The 21,404-nt window shown below is 47.5% G+C and overlaps 16 non-coding genes across 16 annotated transcripts; 11 read left to right on the forward strand and 5 right to left on the reverse strand.

The window, feature by feature from the left end:
• Positions 1-639: 639 nt before the first annotated feature.
• trnag-gcc (transfer RNA glycine (anticodon GCC)) lies at positions 640-710 on the reverse strand. The gene has a single exon. It is a non-coding gene; the product is annotated as a tRNA-Gly (tRNA).
• A 399-nt stretch (positions 711-1,109) lies between these two features.
• LOC141285731 (U5 spliceosomal RNA) lies at positions 1,110-1,225 on the forward strand. The gene has a single exon (XR_012338856.1). It is a non-coding gene; the product is annotated as a U5 spliceosomal RNA (small nuclear RNA).
• A 1,321-nt stretch (positions 1,226-2,546) lies between these two features.
• trnag-gcc (transfer RNA glycine (anticodon GCC)) lies at positions 2,547-2,617 on the reverse strand. The gene has a single exon. It is a non-coding gene; the product is annotated as a tRNA-Gly (tRNA).
• Positions 2,618-3,016: 399 nt separating this feature from the next.
• LOC141285655 (U5 spliceosomal RNA) lies at positions 3,017-3,132 on the forward strand. Its single transcript, XR_012338780.1, has one exon. It is a non-coding gene; the product is annotated as a U5 spliceosomal RNA (small nuclear RNA).
• Positions 3,133-4,454: 1,322 nt separating this feature from the next.
• Positions 4,455-4,525, reverse strand: trnag-gcc (transfer RNA glycine (anticodon GCC)). Its single transcript has one exon. It is a non-coding gene; the product is annotated as a tRNA-Gly (tRNA).
• Positions 4,526-4,924: 399 nt separating this feature from the next.
• LOC141285656 (U5 spliceosomal RNA) lies at positions 4,925-5,040 on the forward strand. The gene has a single exon (XR_012338781.1). It is a non-coding gene; the product is annotated as a U5 spliceosomal RNA (small nuclear RNA).
• A 1,320-nt stretch (positions 5,041-6,360) lies between these two features.
• On the reverse strand, positions 6,361-6,431 carry trnag-gcc (transfer RNA glycine (anticodon GCC)). Its single transcript has one exon. It is a non-coding gene; the product is annotated as a tRNA-Gly (tRNA).
• Positions 6,432-6,830: 399 nt separating this feature from the next.
• LOC141285657 (U5 spliceosomal RNA) lies at positions 6,831-6,946 on the forward strand. The gene has a single exon (XR_012338782.1). It is a non-coding gene; the product is annotated as a U5 spliceosomal RNA (small nuclear RNA).
• Positions 6,947-8,268: 1,322 nt separating this feature from the next.
• Positions 8,269-8,339, reverse strand: trnag-gcc (transfer RNA glycine (anticodon GCC)). Its single transcript has one exon. It is a non-coding gene; the product is annotated as a tRNA-Gly (tRNA).
• A 399-nt stretch (positions 8,340-8,738) lies between these two features.
• Positions 8,739-8,854, forward strand: LOC141285659 (U5 spliceosomal RNA). The gene has a single exon (XR_012338783.1). It is a non-coding gene; the product is annotated as a U5 spliceosomal RNA (small nuclear RNA).
• Positions 8,855-10,645: 1,791 nt separating this feature from the next.
• LOC141285660 (U5 spliceosomal RNA) lies at positions 10,646-10,761 on the forward strand. The gene has a single exon (XR_012338784.1). It is a non-coding gene; the product is annotated as a U5 spliceosomal RNA (small nuclear RNA).
• Positions 10,762-12,551: 1,790 nt separating this feature from the next.
• LOC141285661 (U5 spliceosomal RNA) lies at positions 12,552-12,667 on the forward strand. Its single transcript, XR_012338785.1, has one exon. It is a non-coding gene; the product is annotated as a U5 spliceosomal RNA (small nuclear RNA).
• Positions 12,668-14,459: 1,792 nt separating this feature from the next.
• Positions 14,460-14,575, forward strand: LOC141285662 (U5 spliceosomal RNA). The gene has a single exon (XR_012338786.1). It is a non-coding gene; the product is annotated as a U5 spliceosomal RNA (small nuclear RNA).
• Positions 14,576-16,365: 1,790 nt separating this feature from the next.
• On the forward strand, positions 16,366-16,481 carry LOC141285663 (U5 spliceosomal RNA). The gene has a single exon (XR_012338788.1). It is a non-coding gene; the product is annotated as a U5 spliceosomal RNA (small nuclear RNA).
• Positions 16,482-18,273: 1,792 nt separating this feature from the next.
• On the forward strand, positions 18,274-18,389 carry LOC141285664 (U5 spliceosomal RNA). The gene has a single exon (XR_012338789.1). It is a non-coding gene; the product is annotated as a U5 spliceosomal RNA (small nuclear RNA).
• A 1,790-nt stretch (positions 18,390-20,179) lies between these two features.
• LOC141285665 (U5 spliceosomal RNA) lies at positions 20,180-20,295 on the forward strand. Its single transcript, XR_012338790.1, has one exon. It is a non-coding gene; the product is annotated as a U5 spliceosomal RNA (small nuclear RNA).
• The last annotated feature ends 1,109 nt before the right edge of the window (positions 20,296-21,404 follow it).

The raw sequence follows: 21,404 nt of genomic DNA on the forward strand, positions 1-21,404 counted from the left end.
TCCCCGTCGGGGAATCGAACCCCGGTCTTCCGCGTGACAGGCGGAGATACTGTCCACTATACTAACGAGGAGCTGTACCCGCTGTGCTTCGGCCCCAGCCGACTTGACTTCACAGACATCAGCATAAGGAGCCACTACTCCATGAAAAAAACAAATCAACCTGCCTTGATCTTATTGAGTCTCCCAATATCTTGAATGCTACACATTACAGGGGGTCCTCATTTGGACCACTTTACTATTATTACTATTTTTTTTTACTTTTCATAATGGGAACATGAAAAAAAGGATGGGAAATCATGTGGCAGTAACATCGCATTTACGTGGATCATATCGCCCACTGCTAGAATTCTACCACTGAACCACCAATGCTCGGAAAGGAGGGAGAACGTTTGGAATTAACACCGCATTTACGAGTATATTGCCCACTGCTAAACTTCGTCAACCTATAGATAAATTGAACAAGTTTTATAGGCATTTGACGAATATAGACGGACTAATGAGTTTCTGAAAAGATTCGTCAGGGAACGGGGTTGGTCGGTATGCAAAGGTTGGAGCTCCTTCAAGTAAATCAGGCTTCATTTTAAAGAACCTTACACACATGCAAGCACACACACAACTTAATTAAAAGAACTCTGTTCCTGCATTGGCCGGGAATCGGACCCGGGTCTCCCGCGTGGCAGGCGAGAATTCTACCACTGAACCACCAATGCTCAGCTGGTAGAACTTCGGCCTTCACATTGCCCTGGATTTAGTAATGGTGCGTAACTGTTACACGTCAAATCCAGGGAAAGGGGGGTTGGGTCAATATGCAAAGTTTGGAGCTCCTTCTAGCAAATCAGGCTTGGCCTTCAAGGCTCATTTTAAAGAATCCCACACACATGCAAACACACACCCCTTACTTAAAAGAACTCTGTTCCTGCATTTGCCCGGGAATCAGAGCCAGGCCTCCTGTGTGGCAGGCGAGAATGGATGATGGAAGAGACTTTTTAACTTTTACTCCTCCCATTTGGAGTGAGGGGGAGATGAAAATCTTATCGGCACCCTAGATTACCCTTTGTGAGTATAGTGGTTTACCACAGGGAGCGCACATGCTCAAGCGCATGGGCACACAACTCGAGTTACTCTTCATAGACGCATAAATCTTTCGCCTTTTACTAAAGATTTCCGTGGAGGGGAACCTTTCCGAGTGACCTGTATTTTTGGGTGCTCTGCTCACAGCAGAGCTGCACTGCAGTTTCAATAGCAGACTAAATCTGACCACACACCAATGTGCATTGGAGCAAAGCGTGCTTTCTCGTGGACCGTGTTTGCAGCCTTTGCGCTTCCTGTGTCGCAACTTCACATTTTTTTTTCAGCCAGCATGGAAAGACAGCACTCTCATGACATGATGGGATCCAAACCTTGGGCTTCAGCTACTTTGGCCCTGTCAGTGACTTATGTACTTCCAGCATTCTTTTCTGCTCACAACAGAGCTGTATTGGAGTGTCAAGAGTAAAACTGGCCACCAGCCAATGGGCGGTGGAACGAAGCGCGCCTCACCACGTTCTGTACTTGCGGCCTTTGCGCTTTCTGCGTCGCAGCTCCAGATTTCTTTAGCCCGCATGGAAAGACAGCACTCTCTCGTACATGACGGGATACAAACAAAGATGGCTTCAGCTCCTTTTGCCCTATCAGTGACTTGTGCATTTCAAGCATTCTTTTCAGATGGCTAAAAGCTGGAGTCGGGAACTTGCGTTGGTGGTATAGTGGTGAGCATAGCTGCCTTCCAAGCAGTTGACCCGGGTTCGATTCCCGGCCAACGCATTTGTTTTGGCTCTGGCTGACGTTGAAGCAGAACTCCTTCTGTGACCTCTGTGAGCACCAAAATCTTTTGGATGAGTCGTTCAGCAGCAGCAAAGAGCTGGGTCTCCCCGTCGGGGAATCGAACCCCGGTCTTCCGCGTGACAGGCGGAGATACTGTCCACTATACTAACGAGGAGCTGTACCCGCTGTGCTTCGGCCCCAGCCGACTTGACTTCACAGACATCAGCATAAGGAGCCACTACTCCATGAAAAAAACAAATCAACCTGCCTTGATCTTATTGAGTCTCCCAATATCTTGAATGCTACACATTACAGGGGGTCCTCATTTGGACCACTTTACTATTATTACTATTTTTTTTTACTTTTCATAATGGGAACATGAAAAAAAGGATGGGAAATCATGTGGCAGTAACATCGCATTTACGTGGATCATATCGCCCACTGCTAGAATTCTACCACTGAACCACCAATGCTCGGAAAGGAGGGAGAACGTTTGGAATTAACACCGCATTTACGAGTATATTGCCCACTGCTAAACTTCGTCAACCTATAGATAAATTGAACAAGTTTTATAGGCATTTGACGAATATAGACGGACTAATGAGTTTCTGAAAAGATTCGTCAGGGAACGGGGTTGGTCGGTATGCAAAGGTTGGAGCTCCTTCAAGTAAATCAGGCTTCATTTTAAAGAACCTTACACACATGCAAGCACACACACAACTTAATTAAAAGAACTCTGTTCCTGCATTGGCCGGGAATCGGACCCGGGTCTCCCGCGTGGCAGGCGAGAATTCTACCACTGAACCACCAATGCTCAGCTGGGAGAACTTCGGCCTTCACATTGCCCTGGATTTAGTAATGGTGCGTAACTGTTACACGTCAAATCCAGGGAAAGGGGGGTTGGGTCAATATGCAAAGTTTGGAGCTCCTTCTAGCAAATCAGGCTTGGCCTTCAAGGCTCATTTTAAAGAATCCCACACACATGCAAACACACACCCCTTACTTAAAAGAACTCTGTTCCTGCATTTGCCCGGGAATCAGAGCCAGGCCTCCTGTGTGGCAGGCGAGAATGGATGATGGAAGAGACTTTTTAACTTTTACTCCTCCCATTTGGAGTGAGGGGGAGATGAAAATCTTATCGGCACCCTAGATTACCCTTTGTGAGTATAGTGGTTTACCACAGGGAGCGCACATGCTCAAGCGCATGGGCACACAACTCGAGTTTCTCTTCATAGACGCATAAATCTTTCGCCTTTTACTAAAGATTTCCGTGGAGGGGAACCTTTCCGAGTGACCTGTATTTTTGGGTGCTCTGCTCACAGCAGAGCTGCACTGCAGTTTCAATAGCAGACTAAATCTGACCACACACCAATGTGCATTGGAGCAAAGCGTGCTTTCTCGTGGACCGTGTTTGCAGCCTTTGCGCTTCCTGTGTCGCAACTTCACATTTTTTTTTCAGCCAGCATGGAAAGACAGCACTCTCATGACATGATGGGATCCAAACCTTGGGCTTCAGCTACTTTGGCCCTGTCAGTGACTTATGTACTTCCAGCATTCTTTTCTGCTCACAACAGAGCTGTATTGGAGTGTCAAGAGTAAAACTGGCCACCAGCCAATGGGCGGTGGAACGAAGCGCGCCTCACCACGTTCTGTACTTGCGGCCTTTGCGCTTTCTGCGTCGCAGCTCCAGATTTCTTTAGCCCGCATGGAAAGACAGCACTCTCTCGTACATGACGGGATACAAACAAAGATGGCTTCAGCTCCTTTTGCCCTATCAGTGACTTGTGCATTTCAAGCATTCTTTTCAGATGGCTAAAAGCTGGAGTCGGGAACTTGCGTTGGTGGTATAGTGGTGAGCATAGCTGCCTTCCAAGCAGTTGACCCGGGTTCGATTCCCGGCCAACGCATTTGTTTTGGCTCTGGCTGACGTTGAAGCAGAACTCCCTCTGTGACCTCTGTGAGCACCAAAATCTTTTGGATGAGTCGTTCAGCAGCAGCAAAGAGCTGTGTCTCCCCGTCGGGGAATCGAACCCCGGTCTTCCGCGTGACAGGCGGAGATACTGTCCACTATACTAACGAGGAGCTGTACCCGCTGTGCTTCGCCCCCAGCCGACTTGACTTCACAGACATCAGCATAAGGAGCCACTACTCCATGAAAAAAACAAATCAACCTGCCTTGATCTTATTGAGTCTCCCAATATCTTGAATGCTACACATTACAGGGGGTCCTCATTTGGACCACTTTACTATTATTACTATTTTTTTTTACTTTTCATAATGGGAACATGAAAAAAAGGATGGGAAATCATGTGGCAGTAACATCGCATTTACGTGGATCATGTCGCCCACTGCTAGAATTCTACCACTGAACCACCAATGCTCGGAAAGGAGGGAGAACGTTTGGAATTAACACCGCATTTACGAGTATATTGCCCACTGCTAAACTTCGTCAACCTATAGATAAAGTGAACAAGTTTTATAGGCATTTGACGAATATAGACGGACTAATGAGTTTCTGAAAAGATTCGTCAGGGAACGGGGGTTGGTCGGTATGCAAAGGTTGGAGCTCCTTCAAGTAAATCAGGCTTCATTTTAAAGAACCTTACACACATGCAAGCACACACACAACTTAATTAAAAGAACTCTGTTCCTGCATTGGCCGGGAATCGGACCCGGGTCTCCCGCGTGGCAGGCGAGAATTCTACCACTGAACCACCAATGCTCGGCTGGGAGAACTTCGGCCTTCACATTGCCCTGGATTTAGTAATGGTGCGTAACTGTTACACGTCAAATCCAGGGAAAGGGGGGTTGGGTCAATATGCAAAGTTTGGAGCTCCTTCTAGCAAATCAGGCTTGGCCTTCAAGGCTTATTTTAAAGAATCCCACACACATGCAAACACACACCCCTTACTTAAAAGAACTCTGTTCCTGCATTTGCCCGGGAATCAGAGCCAGGCCTCCTGTGTGGCAGGTGAGAATGGATGATGGAAGAGACTTTTTAACTTTTACTCCTCCCATTTGGAGTGAGGGGGAGATGAAAATCTTATCGGCACCCTAGATTACCCTTTGTGAGTATAGTGGTTTACCACAGGGAGCGCACATGCTCAAGCGCATGGGCACACAACTCGAGTTTCTCTTCATAGACGCATAAATCTTTCGCCTTTTACTAAAGATTTCCGTGGAGGGGAACCTTTCCGAGTGACCTGTATTTTTGGGTGCTCTGCTCACAGCAGAGCTGCACTGCAGTTTCAATAGCAGACTAAATCTGACCACACACCAATGTGCATTGGAGCAAAGCGTGCTTTCTCGTGGACCGTGTTTGCAGCCTTTGCGCTTCCTGTGTCGCAACTTCACATTTTTTTTCAGCCAGCATGGAAAGACAGCACTCTCATGACATGATGGGATCCAAACCTTGGGCTTCAGCTACTTTGGCCCTGTCAGTGACTTATGTACTTCCAGCATTCTTTTCTGCTCACAACAGAGCTGTATTGGAGTGTCAAGAGTAAAACTGGCCACCAGCCAATGGGCGGTGGAACGAAGCGCGCCTCACCACGTTCTGTACTTGCGGCCTTTGCGCTTTCTGCGTCGCAGCTCCAGATTTCTTTAGCCCGCATGGAAAGACAGCACTCTCTCGTACATGACGGGATACAAACAAAGATGGCTTCAGCTCCTTTTGCCCTATCAGTGACTTGTGCATTTCAAGCATTCTTTTCAGATGGCTAAAAGCTGGAGTCGGGAACTTGCGTTGGTGGTATAGTGGTGAGCATAGCTGCCTTCCAAGCAGTTGACCCGGGTTCGATTCCCGGCCAACGCATTTGTTTTGGCTCTGGCTGACGTTGAAGCAGAACTCCTTCTGTGACCTCTGTGAGCACCAAAATCTTTTGGATGAGTCGTTCAGCAGCAGCAAAGAGCTGGGTCTCCCCGTCGGGGAATCGAACCCCGGTCTTCCGCGTGACAGGCGGAGATACTGTCCACTATACTAACGAGGAGCTGAACCCGCTGTGCTTCGGCCACAGCCGACTTGACTTCACAGACATCAGCATAAGGAGCCACTACTCCATGAAAAAAACAAATCAACCTGCCTTGATCTTATTGAGTCTCCCAATATCTTGAATGCTACACATTACAGGGGGTCCTCATTTGGACCACTTTACTATTATTACTATTTTTTTTTACTTTTCATAATGGGAACATGAAAAAAAGGATGGGAAATCATGTGGCAGTAACATCGCATTTACGTGGATCATATCGCCCACTGCTAGAATTCTACCACTGAACCACCAATGCTCGGAAAGGAGGGAGAACGTTTGGAATTAACACCGCATTTACGAGTATATTGCCCACTGCTAAACTTCGTCAACCTATAGATAAATTGAACAAGTTTTATAGGCATTTGACGAATATAGACGGACTAATGAGTTTCTGAAAAGATTCGTCAGGGAACGGGGTTGGTCGGTATGCAAAGGTTGGAGCTCCTTCAAGTAAATCAGGCTTCATTTTAAAGAACCTTACACACATGCAAGCACACACACAACTTAATTAAAAGAACTCTGTTCCTGCATTGGCCGGGAATCGGACCCGGGTCTCCCGCGTGGCAGGCGAGAATTCTACCACTGAACCACCAATGCTCAGCTGGGAGAACTTCGGCCTTCACATTGCCCTGGATTTAGTAATGGTGCGTAACTGTTACACGTCAAATCCAGGGAAAGGGGGGTTGGGTCAATATGCAAAGTTTGGAGCTCCTTCTAGCAAATCAGGCTTGGCCTTCAAGGCTCATTTTAAAGAATCCCACACACATGCAAACACACACCCCTTACTTAAAAGAACTCTGTTCCTGCATTTGCCCGGGAATCAGAGCCAGGCCTCCTGTGTGGCAGGCGAGAATGGATGATGGAAGAGACTTTTTAACTTTTACTCCTCCCATTTGGAGTGAGGGGGAGATGAAAATCTTATCGGCACCCTAGATTACCCTTTGTGAGTATAGTGGTTTACCACAGGGAGCGCACATGCTCAAGCGCATGGGCACACAACTCGAGTTTCTCTTCATAGACGCATAAATCTTTCGCCTTTTACTAAAGATTTCCGTGGAGGGGAACCTTTCCGAGTGACCTGTATTTTTGGGTGCTCTGCTCACAGCAGAGCTGCACTGCAGTTTCAATAGCAGACTAAATCTGACCACACACCAATGTGCATTGGAGCAAAGCGTGCTTTCTCGTGGACCGTGTTTGCAGCCTTTGCGCTTCCTGTGTCGCAACTTCACATTTTTTTTTCAGCCAGCATGGAAAGACAGCACTCTCATGACATGATGGGATCCAAACCTTGGGCTTCAGCTACTTTGGCCCTGTCAGTGACTTATGTACTTCCAGCATTCTTTTCTGCTCACAACAGAGCTGTATTGGAGTGTCAAGAGTAAAACTGGCCACCAGCCAATGGGCGGTGGAACGAAGCGCGCCTCACCACGTTCTGTACTTGCGGCCTTTGCGCTTTCTGCGTCGCAGCTCCAGATTTCTTTAGCCCGCATGGAAAGACAGCACTCTCTCGTACATGACGGGATACAAACAAAGATGGCTTCAGCTCCTTTTGCCCTATCAGTGACTTGTGCATTTCAAGCATTCTTTTCAGATGGCTAAAAGCTGGAGTCGGGAACTTGCGTTGGTGGTATAGTGGTGAGCATAGCTGCCTTCCAAGCAGTTGACCCGGGTTCGATTCCCGGCCAACGCATTTGTTTTGGCTCTGGCTGACGTTGAAGCAGAACTCCCTCTGTGACCTCTGTGAGCACCAAAATCTTTTGGATGAGTCGTTCAGCAGCAGCAAAGAGCTGTGTCTCCCCGTCGGGGAATCGAACCCCGGTCTTCCGCGTGACAGGCGGAGATACTGTCCACTATACTAACGAGGAGCTGTACCCGCTGTGCTTCGCCCCCAGCCGACTTGACTTCACAGACATCAGCATAAGGAGCCACTACTCCATGAAAAAAACAAATCAACCTGCCTTGATCTTATTGAGTCTCCCAATATCTTGAATGCTACACATTACAGGGGGTCCTCATTTGGACCACTTTACTATTATTACTATTTTTTTTTACTTTTCATAATGGGAACATGAAAAAAAGGATGGGAAATCATGTGGCAGTAACATCGCATTTACGTGGATCATGTCGCCCACTGCTAGAATTCTACCACTGAACCACCAATGCTCGGAAAGGAGGGAGAACGTTTGGAATTAACACCGCATTTACGAGTATATTGCCCACTGCTAAACTTCGTCAACCTATAGATAAAGTGAACAAGTTTTATAGGCATTTGACGAATATAGACGGACTAATGAGTTTCTGAAAAGATTCGTCAGAGAACGGGGGTTGGTCGGTATGCAAAGGTTGGAGCTCCTTCAAGTAAATCAGGCTTCATTTTAAAGAACCTTACACACATGCAAGCACACACACAACTTAATTAAAAGAACTCTGTTCCTGCATTGGCCGGGAATCGGACCCGGGTCTCCCGCGTGGCAGGCGAGAATTCTACCACTGAACCACCAATGCTCGGCTGGGAGACTTTCGGCCTTCACATTGCCCTGGATTTAGTAATGGTGCGTAACTGTTACACGTCAAATCCAGGTAAAGGGGGGTTGGGTCAATATGCAAAGTTTGGAGCTCCTTCTAGCAAATCAGGCTTGGCCTTCAAGGCTCATTTTAAAGAATCCCACACACATGCAAACACACACCCCTTACTTAAAAGAACTCTCTTCCTGCATTTGCCCGGGAATCAGAGCCAGGCCTCCTGTGTGGCAGGCGAGAATGGATGATGGAAGAGACTTTTTAACTTTTACTCCTCCCATTTGGAGTGAGGGGGAGATGAAAATCTTATCGGCACCCTAGATTACCCTTTGTGAGTATAGTGGTTTACCACAGGGAGCGCACATGCTCAAGCGCATGGGCACACAACTCGAGTTTCTCTTCATAGACGCATAAATCTTTCGCCTTTTACTAAAGATTTCCGTGGAGGGGAACCTTTCCGAGTGACCTGTATTTTTGGGTGCTCTGCTCACAGCAGAGCTGCACTGCAGTTTCAATAGCAGACTAAATCTGACCACACACCAATGTGCATTGGAGCAAAGCGTGCTTTCTCGTGGACCGTGTTTGCAGCCTTTGCGCTTCCTGTGTCGCAACTTCACATTTTTTTTCAGCCAGCATGGAAAGACAGCACTCTCATGACATGATGGGATCCAAACCTTGGGCTTCAGCTACTTTGGCCCTGTCAGTGACTTATGTACTTCCAGCATTCTTTTCTGCTCACAACAGAGCTGTATTGGAGTGTCAAGAGTAAAACTGGCCACCAGCCAATGGGCGGTGGAACGAAGCGCGCCTCACCACGTTCTGTACTTGCGGCCTTTGCGCTTTCTGCGTCGCAGCTCCAGATTTCTTTAGCCCGCATGGAAAGACAGCACTCTCTCGTACATGACGGGATACAAACAAAGATGGCTTCAGCTCCTTTTGCCCTATCAGTGACTTGTGCATTTCAAGCATTCTTTTCAGATGGCTAAAAGCTGGAGTCGGGAACTTGCGTTGGTGGTATAGTGGTGAGCATAGCTGCCTTCCAAGCAGTTGACCCGGGTTCGATTCCCGGCCAACGCATTTGTTTTGGCTCTGGCTGACGTTGAAGCAGAACTCCTTCTGTGACCTCTGTGAGCACCAAAATCTTTTGGATGAGTCGTTCAGCAGCAGCAAAGAGCTGGGTCTCCCCGTCGGGGAATCGAACCCCGGTCTTCCGCGTGACAGGCGGAGATATTGTCCACTATACTAACGAGGAGCTGTACCCGCTGTGCTTCGCCCCCAGCCGACTTGACTTCACAGACATCAGCATAAGGAGCCACTACTCCATGAAAAAAACAAATCAACCTGCCTTGATCTTATTGAGTCTCCCAATATCTTGAATGCTACACATTACAGGGGGTCCTCATTTGGACCACTTTACTATTATTACTATTTTTTTTTACTTTTCATAATGGGAACATGAAAAAAAGGATGGGAAATCATGTGGCAGTAACATCGCATTTACGTGGATCATATCGCCCACTGCTAGAATTCTACCACTGAACCACCAATGCTCGGAAAGGAGGGAGAACGTTTGGAATTAACACCGCATTTACGAGTATATTGCCCACTGCTAAACTTCGTCAACCTATAGATAAAGTGAACAAGTTTTATAGGCATTTGACGAATATAGACGGACTAATGAGTTTCTGAAAAGATTCGTCAGGGAACGGGGGTTGGTCGGTATGCAAAGGTTGGAGCTCCTTCAAGTAAATCAGGCTTCATTTTAAAGAACCTTACACACATGCAAGCACACACACAACTTAATTAAAAGAACTCTGTTCCTGCATTGGCCGGGAATCGGACCCGGGTCTCCCGCGTGGCAGGCGAGAATTCTACCACTGAACCACCAATGCTCGGCTGGGAGAACTTCGGCCTTCACATTGCCCTGGATTTAGTAATGGTGCGTAACTGTTACACGTCAAATCCAGGGAAAGGGGGGTTGGGTCAATATGCAAAGTTTGGAGCTCCTTCTAGCAAATCAGGCTTGGCCTTCAAGGCTTATTTTAAAGAATCCCACACACATGCAAACACACACCCCTTACTTAAAAGAACTCTGTTCCTGCATTTGCCCGGGAATCAGAGCCAGGCCTCCTGTGTGGCAGGTGAGAATGGATGATGGAAGAGACTTTTTAACTTTTACTCCTCCCATTTGGAGTGAGGGGGAGATGAAAATCTTATCGGCACCCTAGATTACCCTTTGTGAGTATAGTGGTTTACCACAGGGAGCGCACATGCTCAAGCGCATGGGCACACAACTCGAGTTTCTCTTCATAGACGCATAAATCTTTCGCCTTTTACTAAAGATTTCCGTGGAGGGGAACCTTTCCGAGTGACCTGTATTTTTGGGTGCTCTGCTCACAGCAGAGCTGCACTGCAGTTTCAATAGCAGACTAAATCTGACCACACACCAATGTGCATTGGAGCAAAGCGTGCTTTCTCGTGGACCGTGTTTGCAGCCTTTGCGCTTCCTGTGTCGCAACTTCACATTTTTTTTCAGCCAGCATGGAAAGACAGCACTCTCATGACATGATGGGATCCAAACCTTGGGCTTCAGCTACTTTGGCCCTGTCAGTGACTTATGTACTTCCAGCATTCTTTTCTGCTCACAACAGAGCTGTATTGGAGTGTCAAGAGTAAAACTGGCCACCAGCCAATGGGCGGTGGAACGAAGCGCGCCTCACCACGTTCTGTACTTGCGGCCTTTGCGCTTTCTGCGTCGCAGCTCCAGATTTCTTTAGCCCGCATGGAAAGACAGCACTCTCTCGTACATGACGGGATACAAACAAAGATGGCTTCAGCTCCTTTTGCCCTATCAGTGACTTGTGCATTTCAAGCATTCTTTTCAGATGGCTAAAAGCTGGAGTCGGGAACTTGCGTTGGTGGTATAGTGGTGAGCATAGCTGCCTTCCAAGCAGTTGACCCGGGTTCGATTCCCGGCCAACGCATTTGTTTTGGCTCTGGCTGACGTTGAAGCAGAACTCCTTCTGTGACCTCTGTGAGCACCAAAATCTTTTGGATGAGTCGTTCAGCAGCAGCAAAGAGCTGGGTCTCCCCGTCGGGGAATCGAACCCCGGTCTTCCGCGTGACAGGCGGAGATACTGTCCACTATACTAACGAGGAGCTGTACCCGCTGTGCTTCGGCCCCAGCCGACTTGACTTCACAGACATCAGCATAAGGAGCCACTACTCCATGAAAAAAACAAATCAACCTGCCTTGATCTTATTGAGTCTCCCAATATCTTGAATGCTACACATTACAGGGGGTCCTCATTTGGACCACTTTACTATTATTACTATTTTTTTTTACTTTTCATAATGGGAACATGAAAAAAAGGATGGGAAATCATGTGGCAGTAACATCGCATTTACGTGGATCATATCGCCCACTGCTAGAATTCTACCACTGAACCACCAATGCTCGGAAAGGAGGGAGAACGTTTGGAATTAACACCGCATTTACGAGTATATTGCCCACTGCTAAACTTCGTCAACCTATAGATAAATTGAACAAGTTTTATAGGCATTTGACGAATATAGACGGACTAATGAGTTTCTGAAAAGATTCGTCAGGGAACGGGGTTGGTCGGTATGCAAAGGTTGGAGCTCCTTCAAGTAAATCAGGCTTCATTTTAAAGAACCTTACACACATGCAAGCACACACACAACTTAATTAAAAGAACTCTGTTCCTGCATTGGCCGGGAATCGGACCCGGGTCTCCCGCGTGGCAGGCGAGAATTCTACCACTGAACCACCAATGCTCAGCTGGGAGAACTTCGGCCTTCACATTGCCCTGGATTTAGTAATGGTGCGTAACTGTTACACGTCAAATCCAGGGAAAGGGGGGTTGGGTCAATATGCAAAGTTTGGAGCTCCTTCTAGCAAATCAGGCTTGGCCTTCAAGGCTCATTTTAAAGAATCCCACACACATGCAAACACACACCCCTTACTTAAAAGAACTCTGTTCCTGCATTTGCCCGGGAATCAGAGCCAGGCCTCCTGTGTGGCAGGCGAGAATGGATGATGGAAGAGACTTTTTAACTTTTACTCCTCCCATTTGGAGTGAGGGGGAGATGAAAATCTTATCGGCACCCTAGATTACCCTTTGTGAGTATAGTGGTTTACCACAGGGAGCGCACATGCTCAAGCGCATGGGCACACAACTCGAGTTTCTCTTCATAGACGCATAAATCTTTCGCCTTTTACTAAAGATTTCCGTGGAGGGGAACCTTTCCGAGTGACCTGTATTTTTGGGTGCTCTGCTCACAGCAGAGCTGCACTGCAGTTTCAATAGCAGACTAAATCTGACCACACACCAATGTGCATTGGAGCAAAGCGTGCTTTCTCGTGGACCGTGTTTGCAGCCTTTGCGCTTCCTGTGTCGCAACTTCACATTTTTTTTTCAGCCAGCATGGAAAGACAGCACTCTCATGACATGATGGGATCCAAACCTTGGGCTTCAGCTACTTTGGCCCTGTCAGTGACTTATGTACTTCCAGCATTCTTTTCTGCTCACAACAGAGCTGTATTGGAGTGTCAAGAGTAAAACTGGCCACCAGCCAATGGGCGGTGGAACGAAGCGCGCCTCACCACGTTCTGTACTTGCGGCCTTTGCGCTTTCTGCGTCGCAGCTCCAGATTTCTTTAGCCCGCATGGAAAGACAGCACTCTCTCGTACATGACGGGATACAAACAAAGATGGCTTCAGCTCCTTTTGCCCTATCAGTGACTTGTGCATTTCAAGCATTCTTTTCAGATGGCTAAAAGCTGGAGTTGGGAACTTGCGTTGGTGGTATAGTGGTGAGCATAGCTGCCTTCCAAGCAGTTGACCTGGGTTCGATTCCCGGCCAACGCATTTGTTTTGGCTCTGGCTGACGTTGAAGCAGAACTCCCTCTGTGACCTCTGTGAGCACCAAAATCTTTTGGATGAGTCGTTCAGCAGCAGCAAAGAGCTGGGTCTCCCCGTCGGGGAATCGAACCCCGGTCTTCCGCGTGACAGGCGGAGATACTGTCCACTATACTAACGAGGAGCTGTACCCGCTGTGCTTCGCCCCCAGCCGACTTGACTTCACAGACATCAGCATAAGGAGCCACTACTCCATGAAAAAAACAAATCAACCTGCCTTGATCTTATTGAGTCTCCCAATATCTTGAATGCTACACATTACAGGGGGTCCTCATTTGGACCACTTTACTATTATTACTATTTTTTTTTACTTTTCATAATGGGAACATGAAAAAAAGGATGGGAAATCATGTGGCAGTAACATCGCATTTACGTGGATCATATCGCCCACTGCTAGAATTCTACCACTGAACCACCAATGCTCGGAAAGGAGGGAGAACGTTTGGAATTAACACCGCATTTACGAGTATATTGCCCACTGCTAAACTTCGTCAACCTATAGATAAAGTGAACAAGTTTTATAGGCATTTGACGAATATAGACGGACTAATGAGTTTCTGAAAAGATTCGTCAGGGAACGGGGGTTGGTCGGTATGCAAAGGTTGGAGCTCCTTCAAGTAAATCAGGCTTCATTTTAAAGAACCTTACACACATGCAAGCACACACACAACTTAATTAAAAGAACTCTGTTCCTGCATTGGCCAGGAATAGGACCCGGGTCTCCCGCGTGGCAGGCGAGAATTCTACCACTGAACCACCAATGCTCGGCTGGGAGAACTTCGGCCTTCACATTGCCCTGGATTTAGTAATGGTGCGTAACTGTTACACGTCAAATCCAGGGAAAGGGGGGTTGGGTCAATATGCAAAGTTTGGAGCTCCTTCTAGCAAATCAGGCTTGGCTTTCAAGGCTTATTTTAAAGAATCCCACACACATGCAAACACACACCCCTTACTTAAAAGAACTCTGTTCCTGCATTTGCCCGGGAATCAGAGCCAGGCCTCCTGTGTGGCAGGTGAGAATGGATGATGGAAGAGACTTTTTAACTTTTACTCCTCCCATTTGGAGTGAGGGGGAGATGAAAATCTTATCGGCACCCTAGATTACCCTTTGTGAGTATAGTGGTTTACCACAGGGAGCGCACATGCTCAAGCGCATGGGCACACAACTCGAGTTTCTCTTCATAGACGCATAAATCTTTCGCCTTTTACTAAAGATTTCCGTGGAGGGGAACCTTTCCGAGTGACCTGTATTTTTGGGTGCTCTGCTCACAGCAGAGCTGCACTGCAGTTTCAATAGCAGACTAAATCTGACCACACACCAATGTGCATTGGAGCAAAGCGTGCTTTCTCGTGGACCGTGTTTGCAGCCTTTGCGCTTCCTGTGTCGCAACTTCACATTTTTTTTCAGCCAGCATGGAAAGACAGCACTCTCATGACATGATGGGATCCAAACCTTGGGCTTCAGCTACTTTGGCCCTGTCAGTGACTTATGTACTTCCAGCATTCTTTTCTGCTCACAACAGAGCTGTATTGGAGTGTCAAGAGTAAAACTGGCCACCAGCCAATGGGCGGTGGAACGAAGCGCGCCTCACCACGTTCTGTACTTGCGGCCTTTGCGCTTTCTGCGTCGCAGCTCCAGATTTCTTTAGCCCGCATGGAAAGACAGCACTCTCTCGTACATGACGGGATACAAACAAAGATGGCTTCAGCTCCTTTTGCCCTATCAGTGACTTGTGCATTTCAAGCATTCTTTTCAGATGGCTAAAAGCTGGAGTCGGGAACTTGCGTTGGTGGTATAGTGGTGAGCATAGCTGCCTTCCAAGCAGTTGACCCGGGTTCGATTCCCGGCCAACGCATTTGTTTTGGCTCTGGCTGACGTTGAAGCAGAACTCCTTCTGTGACCTCTGTGAGCACCAAAATCTTTTGGATGAGTCGTTCAGCAGCAGCAAAGAGCTGGGTCTCCCCGTCGGGGAATCGAACCCCGGTCTTCCGCGTGACAGGCGGAGATACTGTCCACTATACTAACGAGGAGCTGTACCCGCTGTGCTTCGGCCCCAGCCGACTTGACTTCACAGACATCAGCATAAGGAGCCACTACTCCATGAAAAAAACAAATCAACCTGCCTTGATCTTATTGAGTCTCCCAATATCTTGAATGCTACACATTACAGGGGGTCCTCATTTGGACCACTTTACTATTATTACTATTTTTTTTTACTTTTCATAATGGGAACATGAAAAAAAGGATGGGAAATCATGTGGCAGTAACATCGCATTTACGTGGATCATATCGCCCACTGCTAGAATTCTACCACTGAACCACCAATGCTCGGAAAGGAGGGAGAACGTTTGGAATTAACACCGCATTTACGAGTATATTGCCCACTGCTAAACTTCGTCAACCTATAGATAAATTGAACAAGTTTTATAGGCATTTGACGAATATAGACGGACTAATGAGTTTCTGAAAAGATTCGTCAGGGAACGGGGTTGGTCGGTATGCAAAGGTTGGAGCTCCTTCAAGTAAATCAGGCTTCATTTTAAAGAACCTTACACACATGCAAGCACACACACAACTTAATTAAAAGAACTCTGTTCCTGCATTGGCCGGGAATCGGACCCGGGTCTCCCGCGTGGCAGGCGAGAATTCTACCACTGAACCACCAATGCTCAGCTGGGAGAACTTCGGCCTTCACATTGCCCTGGATTTAGTAATGGTGCGTAACTGTTACACGTCAAATCCAGGGAAAGGGGGGTTGGGTCAATATGCAAAGTTTGGAGCTCCTTCTAGCAAATCAGGCTTGGCCTTCAAGGCTCATTTTAAAGAATCCCACACACATGCAAACACACACCCCTTACTTAAAAGAACTCTGTTCCTGCATTTGCCCGGGAATCAGAGCCAGGCCTCCTGTGTGGCAGGCGAGAATGGATGATGGAAGAGACTTTTTAACTTTTACTCCTCCCATTTGGAGTGAGGGGGAGATGAAAATCTTATCGGCACCCTAGATTACCCTTTGTGAGTATAGTGGTTTACCACAGGGAGCGCACATGCTCAAGCGCATGGGCACACAACTCGAGTTTCTCTTCATAGACGCATAAATCTTTCGCCTTTTACTAAAGATTTCCGTGGAGGGGAACCTTTCCGAGTGACCTGTATTTTTGGGTGCTCTGCTCACAGCAGAGCTGCACTGCAGTTTCAATAGCAGACTAAATCTGACCACACACCAATGTGCATTGGAGCAAAGCGTGCTTTCTCGTGGACCGTGTTTGCAGCCTTTGCGCTTCCTGTGTCGCAACTTCACATTTTTTTTTCAGCCAGCATGGAAAGACAGCACTCTCATGACATGATGGGATCCAAACCTTGGGCTTCAGCTACTTTGGCCCTGTCAGTGACTTATGTACTTCCAGCATTCTTTTCTGCTCACAACAGAGCTGTATTGGAGTGTCAAGAGTAAAACTGGCCACCAGCCAATGGGCGGTGGAACGAAGCGCGCCTCACCACGTTCTGTACTTGCGGCCTTTGCGCTTTCTGCGTCGCAGCTCCAGATTTCTTTAGCCCGCATGGAAAGACAGCACTCTCTCGTACATGACGGGATACAAACAAAGATGGCTTCAGCTCCTTTTGCCCTATCAGTGACTTGTGCATTTCAAGCATTCTTTTCAGATGGCTAAAAGCTGGAGTCGGGAACTTGCGTTGGTGGTATAGTGGTGAGCATAGCTGCCTTCCAAGCAGTTGACCCGGGTTCGATTCCCGGCCAACGCATTTGTTTTGGCTCTGGCTGACGTTGAAGCAGAACTCCCTCTGTGACCTCTGTGAGCACCAAAATCTTTTGGATGAGTCGTTCAGCAGCAGCAAAGAGCTGGGTCTCCCCGTCGGGGAATCGAACCCCGGTCTTCCGCGTGACAGGCGGAGATACTGTCCACTATACTAACGAGGAGCTGTACCCGCTGTGCTTCGCCCCCAGCCGACTTGACTTCACAGACATCAGCATAAGGAGCCACTACTCCATGAAAAAAACAAATCAACCTGCCTTGATCTTATTGAGTCTCCCAATATCTTGAATGCTACACATTACAGGGGGTCCTCATTTGGACCACTTTACTATTATTACTATTTTTTTTTACTTTTCATAATGGGAACATGAAAAAAAGGATGGGAAATCATGTGGCAGTAACATCGCATTTACGTGGATCATATCGCCCACTGCTAGAATTCTACCACTGAACCACCAATGCTCGGAAAGGAGGGAGAACGTTTGGAATTAACACCGCATTTACGAGTATATTGCCCACTGCTAAACTTCGTCAACCTATAGATAAAGTGAACAAGTTTTATAGGCATTTGACGAATATAGACGGACTAATGAGTTTCTGAAAAGATTCGTCAGGGAACGGGGGTTGGTCGGTATGCAAAGGTTGGAGCTCCTTCAAGTAAATCAGGCTTCATTTTAAAGAACCTTACACACATGCAAGCACACACACAACTTAATTAAAAGAACTCTGTTCCTGCATTGGCCGGGAATCGGACCCGGGTCTCCCGCGTGGCAGGCGAGAATTCTACCACTGAACCACCAATGCTCGGCTGGGAGAACTTCGGCCTTCACATTGCCCTGGATTTAGTAATGGTGCGTAACTGTTACACGTCAAATCCAGGGAAAGGGGGGTTGGGTCAATATGCAAAGTTTGGAGCTCCTTCTAGCAAATCAGGCTTGGCCTTCAAGGCTTATTTTAAAGAATCCCACACACATGCAAACACACACCCCTTACTTAAAAGAACTCTGTTCCTGCATTTGCCCGGGAATCAGAGCCAGGCCTCCTGTGTGGCAGGTGAGAATGGATGATGGAAGAGACTTTTTAACTTTTACTCCTCCCATTTGGAGTGAGGGGGAGATGAAAATCTTATCGGCACCCTAGATTACCCTTTGTGAGTATAGTGGTTTACCACAGGGAGTGCACATGCTCAAGCGCATGGGCACACAACTCGAGTTTCTCTTCATAGACGCATAAATCTTTCGCCTTTTACTAAAGATTTCCGTGGAGGGGAACCTTTCCGAGTGACCTGTATTTTTGGGTGCTCTGCTCACAGCAGAGCTGCACTGCAGTTTCAATAGCAGACTAAATCTGACCACACACCAATGTGCATTGGAGCAAAGCGTGCTTTCTCGTGGACCGTGTTTGCAGCCTTTGCGCTTCCTGTGTCGCAACTTCACATTTTTTTTCAGCCAGCATGGAAAGACAGCACTCTCATGACATGATGGGATCCAAACCTTGGGCTTCAGCTACTTTGGCCCTGTCAGTGACTTATGTACTTCCAGCATTCTTTTCTGCTCACAACAGAGCTGTATTGGAGTGTCAAGAGTAAAACTGGCCACCAGCCAATGGGCGGTGGAACGAAGCGCGCCTCACCACGTTCTGTACTTGCGGCCTTTGCGCTTTCTGCGTCGCAGCTCCAGATTTCTTTAGCCCGCATGGAAAGACAGCACTCTCTCGTACATGACGGGATACAAACAAAGATGGCTTCAGCTCCTTTTGCCCTATCAGTGACTTGTGCATTTCAAGCATTCTTTTCAGATGGCTAAAAGCTGGAGTCGGGAACTTGCGTTGGTGGTATAGTGGTGAGCATAGCTGCCTTCCAAGCAGTTGACCCGGGTTCGATTCCCGGCCAACGCATTTGTTTTGGCTCTGGCTGACGTTGAAGCAGAACTCCTTCTGTGACCTCTGTGAGCACCAAAATCTTTTGGATGAGTCGTTCAGCAGCAGCAAAGAGCTGGGTCTCCCCGTCGGGGAATCGAACCCCGGTCTTCCGCGTGACAGGCGGAGATACTGTCCACTATACTAACGAGGAGCTGTACCCGCTGTGCTTCGGCCCCAGCCGACTTGACTTCACAGACATCAGCATAAGGAGCCACTACTCCATGAAAAAAACAAATCAACCTGCCTTGATCTTATTGAGTCTCCCAATATCTTGAATGCTACACATTACAGGGGGTCCTCATTTGGACCACTTTACTATTATTACTATTTTTTTTTACTTTTCATAATGGGAACATGAAAAAAAGGATGGGAAATCATGTGGCAGTAACATCGCATTTACGTGGATCATATCGCCCACTGCTAGAATTCTACCACTGAACCACCAATGCTCGGAAAGGAGGGAGAACGTTTGGAATTAACACCGCATTTACGAGTATATTGCCCACTGCTAAACTTCGTCAACCTATAGATAAATTGAACAAGTTTTATAGGCATTTGACGAATATAGACGGACTAATGAGTTTCTGAAAAGATTCGTCAGGGAACGGGGTTGGTCGGTATGCAAAGGTTGGAGCTCCTTCAAGTAAATCAGGCTTCATTTTAAAGAACCTTACACACATGCAAGCACACACACAACTTAATTAAAAGAACTCTGTTCCTGCATTGGCCGGGAATCGGACCCGGGTCTCCCGCGTGGCAGGCGAGAATTCTACCACTGAACCACCAATGCTCAGCTGGGAGAACTTCGGCCTTCACATTGCCCTGGATTTAGTAATGGTGCGTAACTGTTACACGTCAAATCCAGGGAAAGGGGGGTTGGGTCAATATGCAAAGTTTGGAGCTCCTTCTAGCAAATCAGGCTTGGCCTTCAAGGCTCATTTGAAAGAATCCCACACACATGCAAACACACACCCCTTACTTAAAAGAACTCTGTTCCTGCATTTGCCCGGGAATCAGAGCCAGGCCTCCTGTGTGGCAGGCGAGAATGGATGATGGAAGAGACTTTTTAACTTTTACTCCTCCCATTTGGAGTGAGGGGGAGATGAAAATCTTATCGGCACCCTAGATTACCCTTTGTGAGTATAGTGGTTTACCACAGGGAGCGCACATGCTCAAGCGCATGGGCACACAACTCGAGTTTCTCTTCATAGACGCATAAATCTTTCGCCTTTTACTAAAGATTTCCGTGGAGGGGAACCTTTCCGAGTGACCTGTATTTTTGGGTGCTCTGCTCACAGCAGAGCTGCACTGCAGTTTCAATAGCAGACTAAATCTGACCACACACCAATGTGCATTGGAGCAAAGCGTGCTTTCTCGTGGACCGTGTTTGCAGCCTTTGCGCTTCCTGTGTCGCAACTTCACATTTTTTTTTCAGCCAGCATGGAAAGACAGCACTCTCATGACATGATGGGATCCAAACCTTGGGCTTCAGCTACTTTGGCCCTGTCAGTGACTTATGTACTTCCAGCATTCTTTTCTGCTCACAACAGAGCTGTATTGGAGTGTCAAGAGTAAAACTGGCCACCAGCCAATGGGCGGTGGAACGAAGCGCGCCTCACCACGTTCTGTACTTGCGGCCTTTGCGCTTTCTGCGTCGCAGCTCCAGATTTCTTTAGCCCGCATGGAAAGACAGCACTCTCTCGTACATGACGGGATACAAACAAAGATGGCTTCAGCTCCTTTTGCCCTATCAGTGACTTGTGCATTTCAAGCATTCTTTTCAGATGGCTAAAAGCTGGAGTCGGGAACTTGCGTTGGTGGTATAGTGGTGAGCATAGCTGCCTTCCAAGCAGTTGACCCGGGTTCGATTCCCGGCCAACGCATTTGTTTTGGCTCTGGCTGACGTTGAAGCAGAACTCCCTCTGTGACCTCTGTGAGCACCAAAATCTTTTGGATGAGTCGTTCAGCAGCAGCAAAGAGCTGGGTCTCCCCGTCGGGGAATCGAACCCCGGTCTTCCGCGTGACAGGCGGAGATACTGTCCACTATACTAACGAGGAGCTGTACCCGCTGTGCTTCGCCCCCAGCCGACTTGACTTCACAGACATCAGCATAAGGAGCCACTACTCCATGAAAAAAACAAATCAACCTGCCTTGATCTTATTGAGTCTCCCAATATCTTGAATGCTACACATTACAGGGGGTCCTCATTTGGACCACTTTACTATTATTACTATTTTTTTTTACTTTTCATAATGGGAACATGAAAAAAAGGATGGGAAATCATGTGGCAGTAACATCGCATTTACGTGGATCATATCGCCCACTGCTAGAATTCTACCACTGAACCACCAATGCTCGGAAAGGAGGGAGAACGTTTGGAATTAACACCGCATTTACGAGTATATTGCCCACT

This window comes from Garra rufa, chromosome 14 (assembly GCF_049309525.1).
Source record: "Garra rufa chromosome 14, GarRuf1.0, whole genome shotgun sequence".
Taxonomy (NCBI): domain Eukaryota; kingdom Metazoa; phylum Chordata; class Actinopteri; order Cypriniformes; family Cyprinidae; genus Garra; species Garra rufa.